The sequence below is a fragment of the Macaca fascicularis genome, chromosome 1 (genome assembly GCF_037993035.2).
Source record: "Macaca fascicularis isolate 582-1 chromosome 1, T2T-MFA8v1.1".
NCBI lineage: Eukaryota > Metazoa > Chordata > Mammalia > Primates > Cercopithecidae > Macaca > Macaca fascicularis.
In genome coordinates this window covers 68,665,125-68,687,845 of record NC_088375.1, presented here as the reverse complement: position 1 = coordinate 68,687,845, position 22,721 = coordinate 68,665,125, and the positions used below count along the sequence as shown (strand labels likewise).

The following is a 22,721-nucleotide window of genomic DNA, read 5'->3' as shown; positions in this document are numbered from 1 at the left end:
AAGGATAAGAACGTTAATGAAAAGCTACCTGATTAACAGAGGCTGAAGCTGTTAGCAGAGTTGGCGAGTGTATTTAAAATAGGTGAGTGAGGGCACCTGGGTGACACTGTTCACAGTAGGGGAAAAAAGAGGCTGAGAATCTCAGCTGGGAGAGTACCCTGTGCTTTTTTCATTTCAATTCTTGTGCTGGGAAACCCAAAGTGTACTGTGTTCTCAGAGATATTCATTAGACCTAAATCAAGCCTTGGATATTGCACATCACAGAGACAGTATTAGCAGTGGAGGTGTGGGGGTGAGGATGGAGAGAGGGACAACACTGGGTTTTTTTTTTTCACTGTATTAACATAGATAATATCAGTGACTTCTACTTCCAGACACAAGAGAGTGACTAGAGTTGGACTTACTCTATTACTGTAAACAACTAGAAAACCAGACAAAAATCTATAAAAACTCCTTTTGGTAATTAGTACAGTTCTGTGACTCCTCAGAGAAGGGAAACAAATGACATAAGCCCTGTGATAATACCAACTTTCTGCCCGGAGATACTTTCTGGACCACAATACACACTCGAGAAGAGCATGATATCACAGAGTTGAGAAGACAAAAATTTGAATTTGAAGAGGTTGAGTGGCTGGAATGTGCTCAGTAGAGAAAACGCTGAGGATCTTTACAGAGTTCCTCTTGCAACTGCAGCTCACTGCTATATGTAGGCTGAAACTGCATAAGCCAGGCAAAGAACTACCAGGTATCTGTAAGCTGAATATTTCCAGAGGCATTACAGGGCTGGTAGAAGTTTGAGTTATGACCAGCCAGGGTTTAGGGTCCTGCTTAATATTGACGGCATTCCAAAATAAGTCACAGCTTAGTTATAGGACTAAATAAGCCCTAGAGTAAAGTCTACTTAATAAAGTTTTCATAAAGCCTAAAAAAGGATTAAACTGATATGTAATTAAGTTAACTGCCAGTCAGAACACAGTTCAACATCCATTAAAGAGGACAGTATTCAGCAGTCAACAATATGAAGGCACAATGTCCAGCATCCAATCCAAAATTACCAGGCTTGCCTAAAAGCAACACAACAAAACACAACACAACAAAACAAAACACATGACCCATAACTAGGAGAAAAATCAGTTAATGGAAATAGACCTAAAATGACAGAGAAAATAGAATTGACAAACAGGGTCTTTTGAACAGCTGTTGTAAATATGCATGTCATTGGAGTCCCAGAAAGGATGAAGGGCAGAAAAAATTTCAACTAGTGGCTAAAAACTTTTCATATTTTGTGAAAATTATAAACTCACAGATCCAGGCAGGTCAACAACTCCAAGAAGGATAAAACACAAAGGAGTTCATGATCAAATTACTGAACAAAATTGATAAAGAGAAAATTTTAAGAGCTGACAAAAAAATTACATACAGAGGAACAAAGATAACAATACTCACATATGTCTTGTCAGAAACTTTTAAATGAGAAGAAAATGAAATCACATCTTTAAAGAGCTGTAACGAAAACAGCAAACTGTCAACCTAGAGTTCTATATCCAATAAAAATACCATTCAAAAATAAATATGAAATGAAAACTTTTTCAGGCAAACAAAAGCTGACAGAATTATTCACCAGTGGACTTAAGATGCAAGTTCTTCAGATGCAAGACAAACACTATCAGTGAAACTTAAATCTATACAAATGAAGGAAGAGCATCATACATGGATAAATGCAAAGAATAAACAGCAAATCCCAAAATGTTATATACTTTATGATTCCATATATTCAGTATTCTTGAAATGACAAAATTATAGAAGTGGAAAACAGGTTAGTGGTTGGTAGGAGTTAATGAGAAGAGGATTAAAGGAAAGTTGGAAGGAAGTAGGTGTGACTATAAAAGGGAAATGAGGAATCTTGTGATGAAATGTTGTTAAGAAGATATTTTAGTGGGGAAATAGTCTTTCAACAAATGGTTCTACAAAATTGGATGTTCATATACAAAAAATGAACTTCAACCCTTTAGACTCAAAATTTAACTCAAAATAGGTAGTATACTGAAACATAAAAATTAAAACTGTAAAACTAGAAGTTTTTCAACATTGGCATATGCAAAGATTTCTTAGGACACAAGACATTTGAAACATAAAAGCAAAAAAATGATACATTGGACTTTATCAAAGGCACTATTAAAAAAGACACCATTAAGAAAATGAAATTTTAAGCCACAGACTAAGCTGATAAAGATTTGAATCCCGAATGTATTAAAAAAAACTTATACAACTCAATTAAAAATAATTTTTTAAATAGGCGGAAGATTTGGACAGACACTTCTCACACACACACACACACACACACACACACACACACACACACATGCACACGTAAATGGCCAAAGGCACATGAAAAAATGCTTCATTTAATTAGTCATCAAGGAAAGGCTATTGAAAACTACAATGAGATACCCACTATGATGAATAAAATTCAAAAGACTTACATATATTGCTTGTGGGTACGTAGAATAGTATTAACATTTTTGGAAATCAGCTTGGCAATTTCTTATAAAGTTAGGCATACACTTATAAGACCTGGTGTTTCCACTTCTGTTCATTTACCGAAGAGCAATGAAAACATATGTTCACACAAAAACTTGTATATCAGTGTTCATAATAACTAAAATTAGGGAAAAATATCAAATGTCCTTAAGCAGATAAATGCAAAACAAACTTTAGTCTATTTATATAAGGGAATACTCTCTGCAATAAAAAAGCAATGTATTAGAGATATGCATGACACATGGTTGAATTTCAAATATATTATCCTGAGTTATAAAACAGTCCAGATCCCAGATAGTACATGCTGTAGGATTTAATTTATCTGGAATTATAGAAAAGGGCAAAACTTACTTAAAATGACAAAGTAGCTCAATTGTTGCCTAGGGCTGGTCATTTTGGGACAGAGGGGCACATGGGACTTTTTTTGGGGTAAAAAAATATCCTGTATCTTGAATGTGTTAGTTATATGGTGGTCACATTTGTGAAAACACATCAAGCTATGAATTCAAATGGAAGTACTTTGTCACATGTAAATTATACCTCAATAAAATTGTTTTTCAGAAAGCACCGTCTAATTGCTTTTCACAGTACCTTTGGTCACATAGCCACATGTCAGGCTAAAGCAGAGGAGCATCTGTGGGTGGTTTTCTATTCTTGACATTGCCCCCACTTTAATATGAATTTGCTTTGGACATATATATGTGTGTGTGTGTGTGTGTAAACATATATGTGTATGTGTGTGTGGATATAAATATTGAAATAAAACTCACCTACCATACAATTTGCATAATTAAAATGTACAATTCAGTAGTTTTAAGTACATTTATTGAGTTGTGCAACCATCACCACTATCAATTTCAGAACATTTTCATAATTCCCGAAAGAAACCCCATACCCATTTTCAGTCGCTTTCCATTTCTCCTCACATTTTGTAGGCCTAGGCAACCATTAATCTACTTTTTCTAAATCTAGATTTACCTGTTCTGGACACTTTATATAAATAGAATTGTACAATATGTGGTCTTTTGTGATTGGCTTATTTCACTTGGAATAACATTTTCAAGGTTCTAATATTTTGTAGCATTTATCAGTACTTCATTCCTTTTTATTACTGAATAATATTTTATTGTATGGCTATACCACATCTAATTCATTTGTTCATCAGTTGACAGGTATATGGGCTGTTTTCACTTTTTTGGCCATTATGAACAATGCTCCTCTGAACGTTATTGAACATTTATGTACAAGTTTTCATATGGACATTTGTTTCTGCCTTTTTTGGGTATAGACTTAGGAGTGGAATTGCTGAGTCATTTGGTAACTCCATATTTAACATCTTGAGGAACTGCTAAACTGTTTTCCAAAGCATCTGCACCACTTTACATTCTTCCAACAATTTCAGTGTTCTAATGTTTCTACATCATCACTAACACTTGTCGTTTTGATTATGGCCATTTTAATGGGTGTAAAGTGATGTCTCATTGTGGTTTTGATTTGCATTTCCCCTATGACTGGGGATGTTGAACATCTTTTCATGTGCTTATTGGCCATTTCTATATCTTCTTTGGAGAAATGTCTGTTTAGATCCTTTGCCTATTTTGGGTTGTTAATATTTTCACTATTGGGTTATGAGTTTTTTTATAATATATTCTGTATACAAATCTCTTATGAGGTATTTTATTTGCAAATATTTTCTGCTAGTCTGTGGGTTGCATTTTTTCGTGCTTGATGGTATCTTTTGCAGTACAAAAGTTTAGGTTTTCACATAGTCCAATTTATCTAGTTTTCTTCTGTAGACTGTACTTTTGGTGTCACAATTAAGGAGGCTTTGTCTAACTCAGGGTCATAAAGATTTGCCCCTATATGATCATCTAAGAGTTTTAGAGCATTAGCTTTTACAATTAAGACTATGATCCATTTTGAGTTAAATTTTGTGTATGGTGTGAGGTAGGGGTCCACCTTCATTCACTTGCATGCAGATATCCAGTTGTCTTAACACTATTTGTTGAAAAAGTTTTTATTCCCCCATTGAGTTGTATTGATATATACCCATTTTTTTTTCAACTAAAGCTGATCTGTAACATACTTTTTGACTCACATTTAGCCTGGATCCATCAGCTACCTGAGATAGAGAATGACAATAAGGAATAAAATGGGAATTCACCCGTTTCATTTGATTGTTCTTTGCCCCACAATCTAGGCTAAGTTTCAAAATAAAAATGATCTATCTTAAAGAGTTGGGGGAAAAGTAAGAGAGGGGCCTTATTCCAGTTTGAAAAACAGAGGTTCTGAACTGTACCTTTCTCTCTACTTTGGAAAATGCGATTGGGGTGTAGGAGAGACTAGTAAGGTGGCCCAGTTTCCATTCTATCTGGAGATACTGTTTTTCAAAGTCTTCCCTTACATAAAATGCATTTATTAGAAAAAAATAACACTTAAGAGTTACAAGCTTAGCTTCAGCACTGTATGTACACTGTGAACATTTAGGCATCAAATGAACAGCTGCCTTTTTTTTTCTTTGCCACCTTATTCCTACTGCCCTAGAACCCAAGATCATTTAGTTTGACCCAAAATGTCCTCTAAAGACTATGAGCTTTGAGTTTTAATAAGTAGTTAACAGATTTAGATCTGAATTTGATACTGCTTTGGTGCTTAAAAACTATATGACCTTGGTCAAGATGTCTAAACTTTTTGAGCTCAGTTTCAGGTAAAACATGGAGTAATAATAAACTACCTTGCAGTATTATTGTAAAGACTGAATTAATGAGCTGTCATATGAAAATATTTGTTCCAGAGATTGCACATAATATCTCTGCATTGGGAGACTATGGGAGCATATATTTAGCCTGACAAATGAAGCAGATTGTATATTCCAGAGATAGCTTTAATATTACCTTCCATTCCACGTGTTCTTTTAAAAATTTGCCTTTGATACTTGTTCTCTGCCCTTGAACCTGGAAAACCTTGTGGCTATGGCAGAAGTCACATTATAGTGATAGGCTAAGTCATCAAAGGTCATACAGATTCTGCGTGATTTATTTGGGACACCTACTCTTATAACCCAACTACCGGCCGGGCGCAGTGGCTCATGCCTGTAATCCCAGCATTTGGGAGGCTGAGGCAGGTGGATCACAAGGTCAGGAGATCGAGACCATCCTGGCTAACACGGTGAAACCCTGTCTTTACTAAAAAATACAAAAAATTAGCCGGGCATGTTGGCGGGCGCCTGTAGTCCCAGCTACTTGGGAGGCTAAGGCAGGAGAACAGTGTAAACCTGGGAGGCGGAGCTTGCAGTGAACCGAGATTGCGCCACTGCACTCCAGACTGAGAGAGAGAGCAAGACTCCATCTCAAAAAAAAAGAAAAAAAAAGAAGAAAAAAAAAAGGAACCCAGCTACCATTCTGTAAAGAAACTCACACAGCCACATGGAAGGGCCATGTATGGGTGTTCCAGCTTACAGCTTCAGGTTATAGCTGACAGCATGGGTCAACCACCAGTTATGGCTCATAGATGATTCCAATTAAGTTACCCCATCTTTGAATCTTTCTGAATGAGGCTCCAGATGTCAAGAAACAGAGACAAGCCATCCTGCTGGGCCTTTTCTAAATTTCTCATGCTCAGAATCAGTGAACATGGTAAAATGCTAGTTGTCTTACTCTGCTAAGGGTGAGGTGATTTGTTTTGGTACAATCAAAACTAGGATTTTCTCCACCTGCCTTGACTGTTGTTGTCCAAGTACCTCAGTCCCTCCATAGGCATAGGATTTGGGCACTAAAGGTGCAGCCCAAACCCTTAAGGTTACCATCCATTGAGTGTTTACTGTATGCAGTGGCAGCTGACACATGTTTTGCTTGCAATTAGTCCTCACAGCACAGGAAGCTATCTTCCTCCTCCTTTCTTTTCTCACTTCCCCACTTGTTTTGCTGAGTTGAGAGGAACTTGGTGATAATCTTTTGCTACCAACTCCGTTCTTGAAGGAGCATGGTAGGGGGACCTGGAGCTGCATAGTGGACCTCAGCCCTGCAATGCCTTAGTCTCCCCTAAGCTGCTCCCCATTCCCCATATCCTCACTGCCATGGCATTGCCACCATGCTGAGGGGGTAGAGACGGCATTCTGGGGTCACACCTGGCTCAATAGTAGAGACAGCTGCTCTGCTGTCAGGCTGAGGGAAGCCTGCCCCAGCACCATCCGCTCCATGCCATAGGCTCTCCATGCCATATGAGAGCTGGGCTCAGTTAGTATCAGAGGGGATCCAGCCAAACCCTCTGCATGTTTCTTGTAAATTAGCTCTACCCTTAGCAGTGGACTCATGAGGCGCTCTGGAATGTGCTATTCCATCCTGCACTGATCCAGTTGGCACCTGCCATGGCACCTCTAGTTAGCAAGTTTTCTAATTTCCCTCTCCTGAGAAGGGTGCATGTGCTTGTATGATCAGTAGCCCTAGAAACTACCACTTGAGGCCTTTCTACATGACAGGGGAGAGGTCAGGGTTGACAGAATTCAAAAGTACTTCACTTGGAGCACCTAATGCTCTGGAACAGAGGGTGAACAAGTTAAGCATAGAGACCTGCATCAAGAAGGAAGGACACAGTTCTGGCTGCAGCCTTTCATGAGGGAACACTGGCAAGGCACAGCTCCTGTGGGCCTCATCACCTGACTTTCCGTGCTTTCCTAATAAGAGCTGTGAAGAGGAGGGTTGAGGAATAAAATGTAATGCCAGTAATGGAGGTACCATTCAGATCTCACACATAGACATGGAAACATTACTTAAAATCTGTCATCTGTAACTTAACTGGAAATGGCATTTACTATTATCAAGGGGGAAAGTGGTTTTGACTAAGCTGGTCACCAGCTCAGAAACCTCTGGTGACTACATGTTGCCCAAAGTACTGATGTTGGAGTTTTATATAGTGTCGAGTGTACTTCAGCCATCTTCCCAGATTGCAGCCTGCTAGTAATCCTGTACTCAAGAGCTAGTAATGTGATTTTGGATAAGGCCTATTCTGGGTCTGCACTTGGTCTTTTGTAAAATGAAGAGCCTAACCTAAATGGTCTTGAGGTTTTCAGAGCTAAAAGTAATCTTAGATTCTATCCTCCTTCACCCCCTAGTGCCCAACACTCTGCTGGGTAACGAGCATGTGCTTGATGGGTACATTGATAGGCTCACCAGGTAAAGCAGACCAAGCCTTTCTGCTCCTTATCATCCCTAAACTTAAAATTTTTCCTTTTGGAAGCTCTTCATGGATTCAAGGAAGGTCTCTTGGCCATTCCTTTTTTTCATAGGGGATAAGTGATGCTCCTTTCTTCCTGAACCTTCTAACACAAGTCATCAAAGCCTAACTTGACATGCATGCCCTGAAGTCCCTTCTCTTGCCTTCTAGGACAGGGCAACTCACAGTTAGTATTTGGTTTTCCTGCCATACAGTTCACTGGCTTCAGGGAATCTGTGGGGAAGAAGGGGACATTCCTGTTGGTTTGTACATTTTTGAGATTCAGCCAAACAATAGTGAGCTAAGACTTCCTTAAGCTGAGATAAGGGCCTTTGCTCCATTTCCTGAACATTTCTCTAATGTTGCCCTTTCCACAAGAGCAGGAACTGGGTCTTATTTCTATTTGTATGTCCAGCATCTAGCACAGTAACTCTTTAAGTGGATGCTCACAAATACTTATTTTGAGCAAAGCAAAAAGGAATTGTTTTTCATTCCTGCCTCTAACTGTTGAAAATATTGGCCACGCATGGTGACTCAGGCTTGTAAATCCAGCACTTTGGGAGGCTGAGGGAGGATGATTGCTTGAGACCAGGAGTTCGAGACCAGCCCGGGCAACTTAGTGAGACCCTATCTCTACAACAACACAAAATCAGCTTGGCATGGTAGCATGAGCCTGCAGTCCCAGCTACTTGGGAGGCTGAGGTGGGAGGATCACTTGAGCCCAGGAGTTCAAGGTTGCAGTGAGTTAAGATTGCACCACTGCCCTTTTGCGCCAGTTGCTGCTGTGGCAGGTCCATGTGTGCAGTGAGTAGCACTCTTCCTGGCCCAGTAGCACCGAAGCCCCGGGTTTGACTGAGTCTGTGCTGCGATGGACCCCAACACCATTATCGAGGCCCTGCAGGGCACCATGGACCCAGCCCTGCGAGAGACCTTGGAGCGCCAGCTCAATGAAACACACAAGTCTCTGAATTTTGTCTCACCGCTGCTCCAGATTACTGTTGGAACAACTGGATTTACCTGTGAGGCAGGTGTTACGTATTTGAAAAATATAACACAGTATTGGCTTGGTCGAGAAACAGCACAAGGGTATATATCCCCTTATACTATTCCAGAAGAAGATTGCCATTGTATTTGAGAAAATATTGTAGAAGCCATTATCCATTCTCCTGAGCTCATCAGGGTACAGCTTACTACATGCATTCATCACATCATCAAACATGATTATTCAAGCTGCTGGACAGCCATTGTGGACAAAATTGGCTTTTATCTTCAGTACGATAACAGTGCTTGTTGGCTAGGAATTCTTCTTTGCCTTTATCAGCTTGGAAAAATTATAAGTATAAAAAACTAGAGGAGTGGAGTCCATTAGTAGTAGCAATGCAGCATTTTCTGCCAGTTCTAAAGGATCATTTTATCCAGCTTCTTTCTGACCAGTCTGATCAGTCTGTCATCATCCAGAAACAAATATTCAAGATCTTCTATGCTCTTATTCAGCATATACTGCCACTGGAACTGACAAACCAACAGAACCTGACAGAATGGATAGAAATTTTGAAGACTGAAACACTTCGAATTGAAGAAGATGATCGACCTGAGTTACCATAGTGAAAATGCAAGAAGTGGGCCTTACATATTTTAGCAAGACTTTTTGAAAGATATGAAAGCCCTGGCAATGTTTCCTAGGACTATAGTAAGTTGGCTGAAGTATTTCTGAAGGCATTTGTTGTTGGTGTCCAGCAAGTTTTATTAAAGGTGTTATAACAATACAAGGAGAAGCAATATATGGTTCCTCAAGTTTTACAACAGACATTAAATTCTATTAATCAAGGAGTTTCTCATGCTCTCACCTGGAAGAAACTGAAACCCCATATACAAGGCATTATCCAAGATGTTATTTTTCCATTGATGTGTTATACAGATGCTGATGAGGAACTTCGGGAAGAAGACCCTTACGAATATATAAGCATGAAGTTTAATGTGTTTGAAGATTTCATTCCTTTTACCACTGCTGCCCAGAAGCTTTTGTTTACAGCCCGTAGTAAGAGGAAACAGGTACTTCAAAAGACTATGGGATTTTGTTACCGGATTCTTACAGAACCAAATGCTGACCTTTGAAAAACAGATGGAGCCCTGCATATGATTGGGTCTTGAGCTGAAATACTTCTGAAGAAGAAGATCTATAAAGATCAGATGGAATACATGTTGCAGAATCATGTATTCTTTCTCTTCAGCAGTGAACTAGGCTACGAGAGCAAGGGCTTGCTGGGTGCTTCACTATTTTTGTGAAGTAAAGTTCAAAAGTGATCAGAACCTTCAGACAGCTTTAGAGCTAACAAGATGTCTGATTGATGATAGAGACATGCCTGTGAAAGTGGAAGCTGCCATTGTCTTTCAAGTATTGATCAGCAATCAAGAAAAATTTAAAGAATATATCACACCATTCATCAGACCTGTAATGCAGGCTCTTCTTCATATTATAAGAGAAACAGAAAATGATGACCTTACCAATGTAATTCGGAAAATGATCTGTGAAAATAGCGAAGAAGTTACTCTTGTTGCAGTAGAAATGGCACAATAGTTGGCAATGACATTTAGCCAAGTAATCCAGATCAGTCCTGATAAAGAAGGTAGTGATGACAAAGCAGTTACTGCTATGGGAATTCTGAATACAGCTGACACACTTCTTAGTTGTAGTTGAAGATCATAAAGAGATAACCCAACAGCTTGAGGGAATCTGCTTACAGGTCATTGGTACTGTTTTACAACAGCATGTCTCAGAATCCTATGAGGAGATATTCTCTTTAGCGCGTAGCCTGACATGTCAACAAGTGTCTCCACAAATGTGGCAGCTACCACCCCTTGTATTTGAAGTCTTTCAGTAAGATGGCTTTGATTACTTTACAGATATGATGCCGCTCCTTTATAATTATGTAACAGTTCTTAGCAAGACATTTCTGTCTGATACCCAGTATCTTGAAATGATATACAGTATGTGCAAAAAGGTTCTTACAGGAGTTGCAGGAGAAGATGCAGAGTGTCATGCGGCAAAATTGTTAGAGGTCATCATTCTGCAGTGCAAAGGGCATGACATTGACCAGTGCATTTCCTTATTCGTGCAAGCAGCCTTAGAAAGACTGACGAGAGGTTAAGACAAGTGAACTTTGAACTATATGTCTGCAAGTTGCAATTGCAGCTTTGCATTATAATGCATACCTATTACTCAATACCTTAGAAAATCTTCACTTCCCTAATAATGTTTAACCAGTTACAAATAATTTTATTAGACAGTGGCTTAATGATGTTGACTGTTTCTTGAGGCTTCATGACAGAAATATGTGTGGTCTCAGTCTCTGTGCTCTTATTGATAATGGAACAGACACCCCAAGGTTTGAATCAGGTTTCTGGACAGATTTTGCCAGCTTTTATCCTTTTATTGAATGGATTGAAAAGAGCATATGCCTGCCATGCTCTTTTGTCCAAAAATGACAGTGATGATGATGAAGCTGAAGATGATGATGAAACCGAGGAACTGGGGAGTGATGAAGATGATATTGATAAAGATGAGAAAGAATATTTGGAGATTCTGGCTAAGCAGGCAGGTGAAGATGGAGATGATGAAAATTGGGAAGAAGATGATGCTGAAGAAACTGCTCAGGAAGGCTATTCCACAGTCATTGATGACGAAGATAACCCTGTTGTTGAGTATCAGATATTTAAAGCTATCTTTCAGACTATTCAAAATCATAATCCTGTGTGGTATCAGTCTCTGACTCATGGTCTTAATGAAGAACAAAGAAAATAGTTACAGATGTAGCAACTCTGGCTGATCAAAGAAGAGCAGCCCATGAATCCAAAATGATTGAGACGCACAGAGGATACAAATTCAGTGCTCCAGTTGTGCCAAATTCTTTCAATTTTGGAGGCCCAGCACCAGGGATGAATTGATTTATCTCTTTCTTTCCTACTGTGTGATTGTAGTGAAGAGCTTGTGTTCCTCCTAGTAGTGGTTCCAGAACCGGTTCATGTTATCTATTCTAAACTAATGATCAATAGATGGACAGAAAAAAAAATCACAACAATAATCCCGGGAGATAGGACCTGACCATGCAACCTGGCACTGGAAAAGAAACCGGCGGGATTTTGGGGGTGGGGAGGATTGGAGGTACCTTAGGGGGTGTATTTTCTTTATTTTTTGAAGAAAGTAAGATCCTGACTCTGAAGCTTCAAAGTGACACTGTGGAAATCTGACACAAGAGGGGATGTCATGAAGGCAACTTTTCTTTTTCTGAGGAAAAAATAGGCATGGGCTACTTAAAATGTCTCATTTACAGTATAAAACTCAAAGGTAGATGTAATTTTTAAACCTGTGAGAATTTGTTCAATTTCTGTCTCTTCCTCACCATTGGGTATCTGTTCTTTATATGTAAATAAGATAAGGTAATTTGATAGCCTTATTCAATCATCATTTTTATTCATCATTGTTCCTATGTAGATTATTGGACATTTATTATAGCACTACATAACTGATTATAAAACTCTGTAAATGAGTTAGCACTTTCATATTGAAACAAGCCTGCTAGCCTACGTATAAAACAGCAAAAAGTTTGCTGTTTATAAAAAGATGTAATGGGGTTGGGGGCAAGGGTAATTTCAAGTTATTGATTTAAAAATGGACTAGCAATTTTGTACCCGGTGACTTTGTGGTCCACTCACTTCTGATAGGGACTTGAATTTGGTATGTAAAAATGGGTTGGTGGTATTTCATTGCTGCTAAAAATGACAACTCCCTCTGTGTCCTGTTTTTCTTAAAGCTGTCAGTGTAGAAGTAGGTATTTAAATACCAGACTTTACTGTAAAAAATAAGAAAGGTGGTATCTAGACCATGTTAATTGGATATGAAGTTCTACTGTTAAAGAGTTGATCTAAGAGTATGGCTAAACATCTATATGTGCAATCTATTAAAAGAACTTAATTCAGCTATTATGTCTTGATTTGATTGCAGTTTTAAAACAACATAACAATTTATAACAATTATAACAATTTTTTCCTCATTGGCCTGTTTTTAATCCTGTATCTAGAAAGAGTACAAAATGCACACTTCGAAAATTGATATTTAACACTTACCCACTCCCCGTTCCCCATCTCTTCTACCCTTCTTGTTGATTGTGGTATCTGATCTTAACTAGATAGGCTGAAGGCATGTGGTTCCCTCCAAAAACACTACTGATACCACTGCAAAAACAAGCCAGCAAAAGAGAGTGTAGAGAGGTTGGCTTGCTTCCCTTTCTTCCTAACTGCATGTTGAAAAATAAGCCTTTATTGATCTTAAACATCTGTCAGATGAGTCATCATTGGGTTATTTTTATATACATGTATATACAAAATATTTCAAATTGAAAGCAACATCTTAATGGATTCAAAACTATTACAAGCTGTTGTCTAAAACAGATGAGAAAATGTATAACTGTAAAAACAAATGTACATATTGATGTTTAAAATGCATAATTAAGAAAAAAAAAGATTGCAACACTGCACTTTGTCTCAGCCATGTGGACAAATCACCCATTTGGGCACATTTTCACCCTGACTTCTTTCTGTTCAAGCCTTTACAGTAACCACCAGACAGTCCCCCCTCACCCCCACCCCCATGCGAAAACTGTTGTTGCCTGGGAAACAGAATAAGACCTGTCTCAGAAAAGAAAATTCAGTGGTCCGGCCTTACGCATAAACAAAATAGACATCTGTCCCCATGACTCATGATGTGATTTTTAGAGTGCCTATAAGGCCTCAGGCTCCCATATTTATTCTCTGCTTCTGTAGGATCAAGCTCCCAGATATTTGAAATTCCTTTAACAAGGGTAAAGTCTTCATTATATAAAGCACTAAACATGTGGTTGCTGCTGTGAACAGTAACCTATTGACCTGTATGTGCTCTAAGCCAGTGCTTCTCAGATTTTAATGTGCATACAGATCACCTGAGGGTCTTGTTAACATGCAGATTCTAACACAGTAGGCATGGGGTAGGCTCATGGCTTTGTATTTCTCACAAGCCCCCAGGAAGGCTCTAAGCTAGAGCACCTCAACTGAGAGTGCATCCAACTTATCCATGATGCTACTAAAAAGTTTAGATTCAAGACCTCCATTATAGGCCTACTAAATGAGCACCTCCAGAGTAAACACCAGGTATGAGTGTGTGTGTGTGTGTGTGTGTGTGTATATATATATATATAAATATATTCTCGATACATTTATATATATATATAAATATATATTCTTGGTACATTTATATATATAATAAATATATTCTCGATACATATATAGTGGGTTTAATGCTCATTTGAAGGGCAAAGAGCAACTGATGTTTCAGTTTTTTCCAGGGGCTGTTTCTGGCTCTTTTGACATCATGTGAGTGGGGATTATTCCAGGCGGGCTCTGGTTTGGGAGTGCTACATGAAACATCCCTCCCAGCAAATTTCTCTAATATCTCTAACATACCTCCTCTACCGGTGATTCCAATGTGCTCCTCTGTGTAAGAACCATTGCCAAGATTAGTGTATCTTGATGGGAAGTTCTAGCATGAGGGTAGGGGTGGGTGGGGGTACTGTCTAGTGGTCACCGTAAAGGCTTGAACAGAGAGGAGTTAGAATTCTGGGATAAAAATGTGCCTAAATGGGTGATTTGTGCACATGGCAGAGACAGAGCTGGAGAATGAGCAAGAAGAGGCTGGACAAATGTCCTTGCCTTCATTTGTGTTTTTTAGCTTTAATGTTTCATCTTGATCAACTTTCTCATCACCTCACCCTTCAGGTAAGCTGCCCTAGAAATCAGTGGGAGAGCAGTTTTGGGGTGGGGGTTAGGGAGGAGCAGCAGAAATCTACCCTTAATGCTCATTTGAAGGGCAAAGAGTAAATGATGTTTCAGTTTTTCCAGGGGCTGTTTCTGGCTCTTTTGACATCATGTGAGTGGGGATTATTCCAGGCAAGCTCTGGTTTGGGAGTGCTACATGAAACATCCCTTCCAGCAAATTTCTCTAAAGAGTGGTTGGTACTTACATTACGAATGAGTTCAGTGAAAACTGTGGTCTCTAGCTAAATATGGAAAACAGAGTTTTTAGATGGCAGCTGCCCAAAGGGTTTGTAACTCTTTTTCTATAACAAGCTCAGTTGAGAACTTGAGATTTTCTAAGGAGGAACATTTGAAAGGGTGTTGGTGATGGAGGCAAAGTAACATGTACAGCAAGAGGCAGAGATGACTCCAGAATGCCTGCATCATTGCTTGGGGCAGGAGACCACCTGCTAGCCAGGTGGCATATTAAGATTAAGAATAAGCTAATTGCCTACTTTTTTAATGCTTGTGAAATTATTATTTGCAAATAAATGAGCCACCCAGGTACAGCTCAAGTACTTGCAGGTGGAATGAATCACTGCAGGGAGAAAGTACTAAGGGGAAAAGTGGGTTATATTAATAGCAATGTCCAGCCCCCTTGACTATGTGTGAAGCCATCACAGCACTCCCAGCTGAGTCGTGACACTCTGCTATAGAAAGGCAGCAGGTGAGTGGGGAGGGCAGGTGACCCCAAATAACACATGAGCCTACTGAGACTGGGCTTCGCTCTCCATGGTGCTAGCAGAGCAACTTTGCACTCTATAGCTCAGTCTATATTCTGGATACACTTACTTGCTCTGTGTTTTATGTTTAGTTCCAGGCCTAAAGAAGGAGAATATGGTCAAGGCCACATCCTAAAAATCAACAGACATCTACAGCCTGGACTTCTCTCTTCTCCCCAGGTGGTCTCTGTAGCCATGGCCACAATGCCTACACTTTTGATGGAGCTATTGGCCACCGGAGTGGGTGGAGTATTATTTGGGAACAGGGGAAATCAACTTTGCTTAGAAGCTTACAGTCAATAGTAAGGGATTTAAGAAAGGCTGGGGTCGTGTCTCTTGTCTTTTAAATTCTTTGCTTAGAAAATTGTATGAGAGAGTATCTTAATCCCCCTTCTGCAGTATCCCTCTCTCTGATTGTGGTTTCTTCTTCTGGCTGTCAATGAATGTTTTTGCCTGTAACTGGTGATGTCTCTGGCCTGGGGTATGTTTACTTATTCTTAAGTGGATAAAACTTTAGCTGATGCTCTTGGGAGGAAACTTCCAGAACTTTCTCACATTCATGCCATTACCCTCCTTCATCACTAAACATTTGTATGCAGGGGATATCAGGTTAAAATGAATAAAAAGAAATTGCAAAGGATAAGCTAAGAGGTGAGCCCCAGACACTTATCATCAGCTAAACATCTATTGTCTGAATTATTACTTCCCAGCCCAGGGGCTGTCATGATGCTCAAGCCAGAGCTAAGGTCAATTGTCTGGTTTTCTGTACCTATACATATATGAGATCTCCGTGGTGCTAGCAGAACATTTGCGTTCTCTGGCTAAATCTGTGTTCTTGATACACTTAACCTGCTCCATTTTATGTTTAGTTCTCAGCCTGTAGGAGGAGAATATGGTCAAGACCACATCCTAAAAATCGACAGACACCTGGAATCTAGACTTCTCCCTTCTCCTCAGGTGGTCACTGTAACCATGGCCACAATGTCCACACCATTGATGGGCCAGCCCCAGGTTGTAACTGGTGCCCCTGGTTGTAACTGGTGGACAGCTACCACTTTCCAGCCTGGCCTCCAGACCTTTCAGATATAAGTTCTGCCACATTTCTTAATCTGCTCTTCAGAGATGCTCCCAAAGCTGCCATGGGTAAAAGTTGGCTCTGTAGATTCAGGTTTTGGGAGCCTGTGCCTTTGGTTGTAGATTTTCCAGGTACCTTTCTCTATTTTCTTATTTTTGACCATACTGGAATTAGGCTTTGATTATTCATCCCTTTTCTTGGACTAGCTGAGTTAATCTGAAGCAATTTGGCCTCTGAGTCCCACTTTCCTCATTTATACGTTGAGGGGATACCCTTCTATTTTTGTTATTCTGTGAAATGAGATATAAACTTTCTCATTATAACTTGATAATATATTGAGATTGGGGGGAGGAATGCATTATTGTATAAAACAAGATTTGTGGATTTTAAGTTAATGGGTAGATTCCAAATATAAAGGCTCTTTTTCTCTAAATTGATCATTTGCTGAATTTTTCCTACTTAACATACCATTATAAATATTAGGGGAAGAATGTTTCTGGAATAACATGATTTTTGGCACTCTTTTATTTCATTTATGTGATAAATCTCATTGAGATAAACACATTATGCCAGTAGATAAGACTTTGGTTTCTTTTTTTTGGGGGGGGGGGCTTAGATAAATGCTTTTACTGCTAGGGGTATTAAAATGTCACCTGATTTGGAGTCATCAGTCTCCTAGAAGAAGAATTGAAAATGCTTAACAAATAATTCACAAGAGGCAGAAGATAACTGGGCTGACTTGAACCAGGACGGTTTGGGTCTGTAGGCAGAATTTAGACAAAGGTATTGATCAGAAAGACAGGACTAACAGTGGATCCATTTGACAAGAAAGATGCAAACCAGGGACCTGGGAAGACCTGATAAATCTTCCAAGGATTGTGTTTCTCTAACCCTGGGCTAGGGGCAGTTGTGGCTTTTGAAGCTCCTAAAGGTAAATGCTTCTCTGGTTAGTTGCACCCAGTCAGGCTGGGCCTGGGCTCTGTAGAGTGCCCTTGTCCCTGGGAAGGAATGCACTTGCCCACCAGGAGCCCTGGGTCCTCCTGTAGGAGGACCCAAATCCCTCCTCCCTGGGGGATTTGAGGTCCATTGCAAAGGTTCTGGCACTGTTGAGTCAGCAGGGTTAGCCTCTCATGACAAGCTCCAGCTCTCTCTGTTTATCATCTGCCTCAGTGGCCAAGCCTCTGGGGAGCAGTCCTGGCTGCAAGGACTTTGCTGCATCTCAAACTTGGGCCACCTTCCAAACCTGGCTGTTATTTTGTGCCTACTATGCTCCATACTGTGGGTAAGGGGCTTTAGATGTGATCCCTTTTAAGCCACAGAGGCCCCGTCAGGTAGGTGTTATCTCTGCTTGACAGAAAAAGAAACTGAGACTCAAAAAGGAACAAAAGTTTACATGGCCAGTAAGTGGCAGAGCTGGGGGTTGAATCCAGCTCTGTCTCACTACAAATCTCTTGCACTTTTTTACCATAGCTGCCAAACGTTATCTTGGAAAAATGAACATTTTAGTGGTTTTTCAGTAGAGCTTTTCAGTGGCCTTATATTCATGCTTGATTTCCACTGGGAAAGCTAGCACATGATGGAAATGTTGGAACTAGGGAAAGAATAGAAGACAGGGGCACCAAAAGAGGACATACCACTCAGATAAGATGTGATGTGAAACCCATCTTTTGAGCATGAACAGATGGCATAGTTGTGCCTAGAATTTCCACATTGCCTTTGGCTGTATGGGTCTTTTTAATGGGATATCTAAGAAATTCTAACATCTTTTCTTGATTAGTAAAACTAGTGTTTGTTCATGAAAGAAAGGGAACCATGAAATGATTTTAACCTGTAACCTACATAATGTTTGTAGCTTTAGAAGCACTTACTGTTTCCCTTGGGCCAAGCATGTTTGCCTAAATATTATTTAAATAGTGCCTCCTTGTCTTTGGTGGATGAGGTAGGGACTCTAAGGGTGAAATTCTCATTCCACAGGGGTTTTGTTTATTTTGTGGTTCACAAAGGACAAGGGGCTCTTTAAAATTTTTTTCCTCAGCAATCTGGGGACTAGAATCATTAAAATAGCAGGGTTCCTAGAAGTCATTTAGGTTATAAATTAAAATTTATTCTCCTGGTCAAAGAAAACCTTTGCATGCAGCCCATGTTGATTGAGGGCCTATTATGTGCTAGGCACAGCACTGCAGCTTTGCAGGACTTAGTTACTTTGCTTGCCTGCCCCCTCTCCAGCCTTCTCTCGCACCACCTCCTCTTGCTTCCCAAGCTCCCAGCTCCAAACACTTGAACTTCTTTGAGCTTTTGAACATGCTAAGTCCCTCCTTCCCTCTGGGCCTTTGTCTATGATGTTCCTTCAGCCTGGAATCCTCCTTCTCCACTGTATTCTCTGATGGCTTTTCCTCCTCCCTCACACATACTCCCCTTACAGATTACCCCCAGAGGGGGAAAAACCTCATTCTCCATCTTGCTTTCTTTCTGAGCACATTGTTTTTTTTTTTTTTTATATCCTTCCAAACACTTCTAATTTGTAAATATGTATTTGTTTCCTTATTTATTCTCTTTCTCTTCTACTAGTCTTTAAACTGTGTGGGGGCAAAGGCCAAGTCTGATTTGCTCACCAGAATATCCTCAGCATTTAGCATGATTCCTGGCATGTAGTAGGCAGGGACTCAGTAAATACAGTCATGTGCCACATAACCTTTCACTCAACAACAAACCATGTAAAGGACGGTGGTTCCCAAATGTTATAATACCATATTTTTACTGTGTCTTTTCTATGTTTAGGTATTTGCAGATACACAGATACTTACCATTGTATTATTACAGCTTACAGCATTTAGTGCAGTAACAAGGCGTACAGGTTTGTAGCCTAGGAGCAACAGTCTATACCACATAGCCTGGGATTATAGTAGGTATCCCATCTAGGTTCATATGAGTATACTCTATGATGCTCACACAAGGATGGAATCACCTAAAAATGTATTTCTCAAACTGTATGTTATTGTTAAGTGACACATGATGGTATTTATTGATTTTTGAATAGGTATATCTCCAATTGATGAAACAAAAGGTCAGAGAGGTCATGTGACTTCTCAAAGTTACTCACCTAGTGAGTGGCAGAGGTATGACACTAATCTAGTTCCTGACTTTCAAATCCAGTGTTGCTTCACTTTACAGTGTTGTGTGACTTTTATTTTAAGAACATAGCTTTCCTGCCACACTGTTGGGATGATAGAAGTAGATTCTTTTGGTTGTAATAGTTACGTCTTAGCTCAAGAAATGAGAAAATGAAAGAACAAGGTACCCAGGCACACTAGACCAAGAACACTCTGAGGGAGACAACAACATGTTCTCTATTAGCTGGGAGCTTCTTGGGCTCAGGAGTCATAGCTTTCCAAAGGCTGGCAGGGCTGTGGCCAGAGAGAATCATGTAGCATGATTTAGTCAACTCAGAGAGAAGGCTGGATTGACTCCTTTTTCTGTGTCCCAGAGCAGACAGCACATGGCTTTGTCTTCTGAGGATACGTGGGCCATGAGGACACATATTGAACAGCCCTTTAGGTGAGTGAGAAGGTTGATTTGGCAGCATGAGAATGCAGAGAGCTGCCTGCTCTCTTGCTGTGCCTGAAATGACCTTTTTGTGCATGAAATGAGAGATACTGAGCATGGCTGTTGGAGGCCAGTAGGCTCTAAAGAGGTAGAAGAGACATCTGGAACAAGCTCTAGAAAGTAGGCTTTTGATCTCCCCCAGGATGCTGATAAACAAAGACTATTTTCCCTTTCCTCTGATGAAAAGCTTTATTGTGGTTTTCACTCATTGTGAATCATGATGTTAGAGTGGCATTGTTCTGCCTCTTGGCTTGCAGTTGAGACTGCTGCGTCAGGCCTGAGCTGGTGCCCCAGAGTCCCTCCAGAGTTCTTGCTTTGCCAAGGCCGAGCTAGCAGAACTGTGGGAGGAGTGATAGGCCTGCACATCTCCAAAGCCCCCTTTGGATTCAGCAGTTAATTTCTGGGTTCTGCATTTAACACAGATCCAAATGCTTTTTTAAAAAAAATTTTTTTCTTTTTCAGACAGAGTCTCACTCTGTCATCCAGGCTGGAGTGCAGTGACAGGATCTCAGCTCACTGCAACCTCCGCCTGCCGGGTTTAAGCAATTCTCATGCCTCAGCCTCCTGAGTAGCTGGAGCTACGGGTGCGTGCCACCACACCCAGCTACTTTTTTTAGTATTTTTTTTTCTTTAGTAGAGATAGGGTTTCACCATGTTGGCTAGGTTGGTCTCAAATCCTGACCTCAAGTGATCCACCCGCCTCGGCCTCCCAAAAGGCTGGGATTACAGGCCCGAGCCACTACACCTGGCCCCAAATGTTTTTAGATAAAAATTAATTATTTGCTTTATCTCTTCCTGCTAATCAGTGTCTTTCACAGCTCATGTTCTCTTTTCTCCTTCTGTGATGTCTTCCTTGACTTTTTTTTCCCTTTTTTTGAAAGCTTTCTTCCTAGGACAGGCACTTAAACAAGTGCTTTGCTTTACTTCTTCTCACATATGTTCAGCTTCCTCCCCTAAATACAGGGAATGCTCCCCAGGGAAGATCCCAGGGCTCATACAACATGTTGTTCCTTCTAAGACACACAGTGCTGTGGTTTGCCATGTGCTCCATGGACTTAGACTTAAATCACAGATAGTGACAGCAGGAAGGGATTTGTTGGTCATCTTGTCAAGAAGTTTCCACCCTGGGCTGTGGGCAAGTTTGGGAAAGGGGTGGGGTAGATGGAGTTCCTTCCTCTCCTACCCTAAGTAGCCATTCTTTGTTTTACATATCGAACTTCTATTTAAATTGTTGCTTGATTAAAAGGCTCATGGCAGCCCGGCGCAGTGGCTTATGCCTGTAATCCCAGCACTTTGGGAGGCCGAGGTGGGCGGATCACCTGAGGTTGGGAGTTCCAGACCAGCCTAACCAACATGGAGAAACCCCCTCTGGTAAAAATACAAAATTAACCAAGCGTGGTGGTGCATGCCTGTAATCCCAGCTACTCGGGAGGCTGAGGCATGAGAATCGCTTGAATCCAGGAAGCGGCGGTTATGGTGAGCCGAGATCGTGCCATTTTACTCCAGCCTGGGCGAATGAGCAAAACTCCATCTCAGAAAAAGAAATAAAAAGGCCAGGCGCAGTGGCTCACGCCTGTAATCCCAGCACTTTGGAAGGCCGAGGCGGGCGGATCACGAGGTCAGGAATCGAGACCATCCTGGCTAACACGGTGAAACCCCATCCCTACTAAAAATACAAAAAATTAGCTTGATGTGGTGGCGGGCGCCTGTAGTCCCAGCTACTCGGGAGGCCGAGGCAGGAGAATGGTGCGAACCCGGGAGGCGGAGCTTGCAGTCAGCCGAGATTGCACCACTGCACTCCAGCCTGGGCAACAGAGCGAGACTCCGTTTCAAAACAAAACAAAACAAAACAAAACAAAGGCTCATGGCTTAAAACCATGGTTTCACAAACTCTATTCTAATTCACATCCTCCAAGGAGGCAATGGTGATCTAAATGAATCCTTACAGAAATTCTTAGAGGGAATTCTGTTGTTTTTAATTCTGTCTGAATTGTATTCATATGGTAGAATGTTTACAGGATTCTGTACAAGTATATGTATATTTTAATATGTGCACATAATACACACACACATATGTATGTATATGTGTAAGGCCAGATTCCAATGCTCATATCTTTAAAGAAGCAGTTGATATCCTTCTATCTAGAAGTAATCTTGCATTGCCTTTTAGTGTGCTACTTAATCTTTTTTTTTCTCTTAAAGTTATTTTACTTTGCCTTGAATTGTAATTAGTTGCGTACATTTCTTTCTCTGCTATACTCTAAGCTTTTTAAGGTCTAAGATACTTAACTCTTTACCTTTGTAACCTCTATAACACCTAATAATGTGCTCTGCCACACATGCAATTAAGGAATCTGTAGTTTATTTGAGAAGAATAATAAACTAGAAAAAAATTGACACGGAGGCCCAGCTGGTAAGATGTTATTATGAAGTCGAATATATAGTATATTATTATGAAGCCAAAATTTCATACTTGGGCCTCATAAGAACCTAATTTGTTTTTCATACAGAAAAATGTCACATGACTAAGATTGTAGCTTGGCCAACTATCTCACAGATGTATGCTGTTATTCACAAGATGGGACAGAGAAGATGGTACTGATGGCTCAGTGCAAATTAACTTCCATCACTGAAAAAAACAACTTTAGTTATAGGGCTTATTATAGAAGGCCAGTAATATCAGT

General features: G+C 40.3%; 1 protein-coding gene and 1 pseudogene across 6 annotated transcripts in view; both read left to right on the top strand.

Moving 5' to 3' along the window:
- Positions 1-22,721, top strand: part of KCNH1 (potassium voltage-gated channel subfamily H member 1) — a 452,274-nt gene that overhangs the window by 251,322 nt on the left and 178,231 nt on the right. The gene's annotated exons all lie outside the window — the stretch shown is intronic.
- LOC102140559 (importin-7 pseudogene) lies at positions 8,621-11,832 on the top strand (annotated as a pseudogene).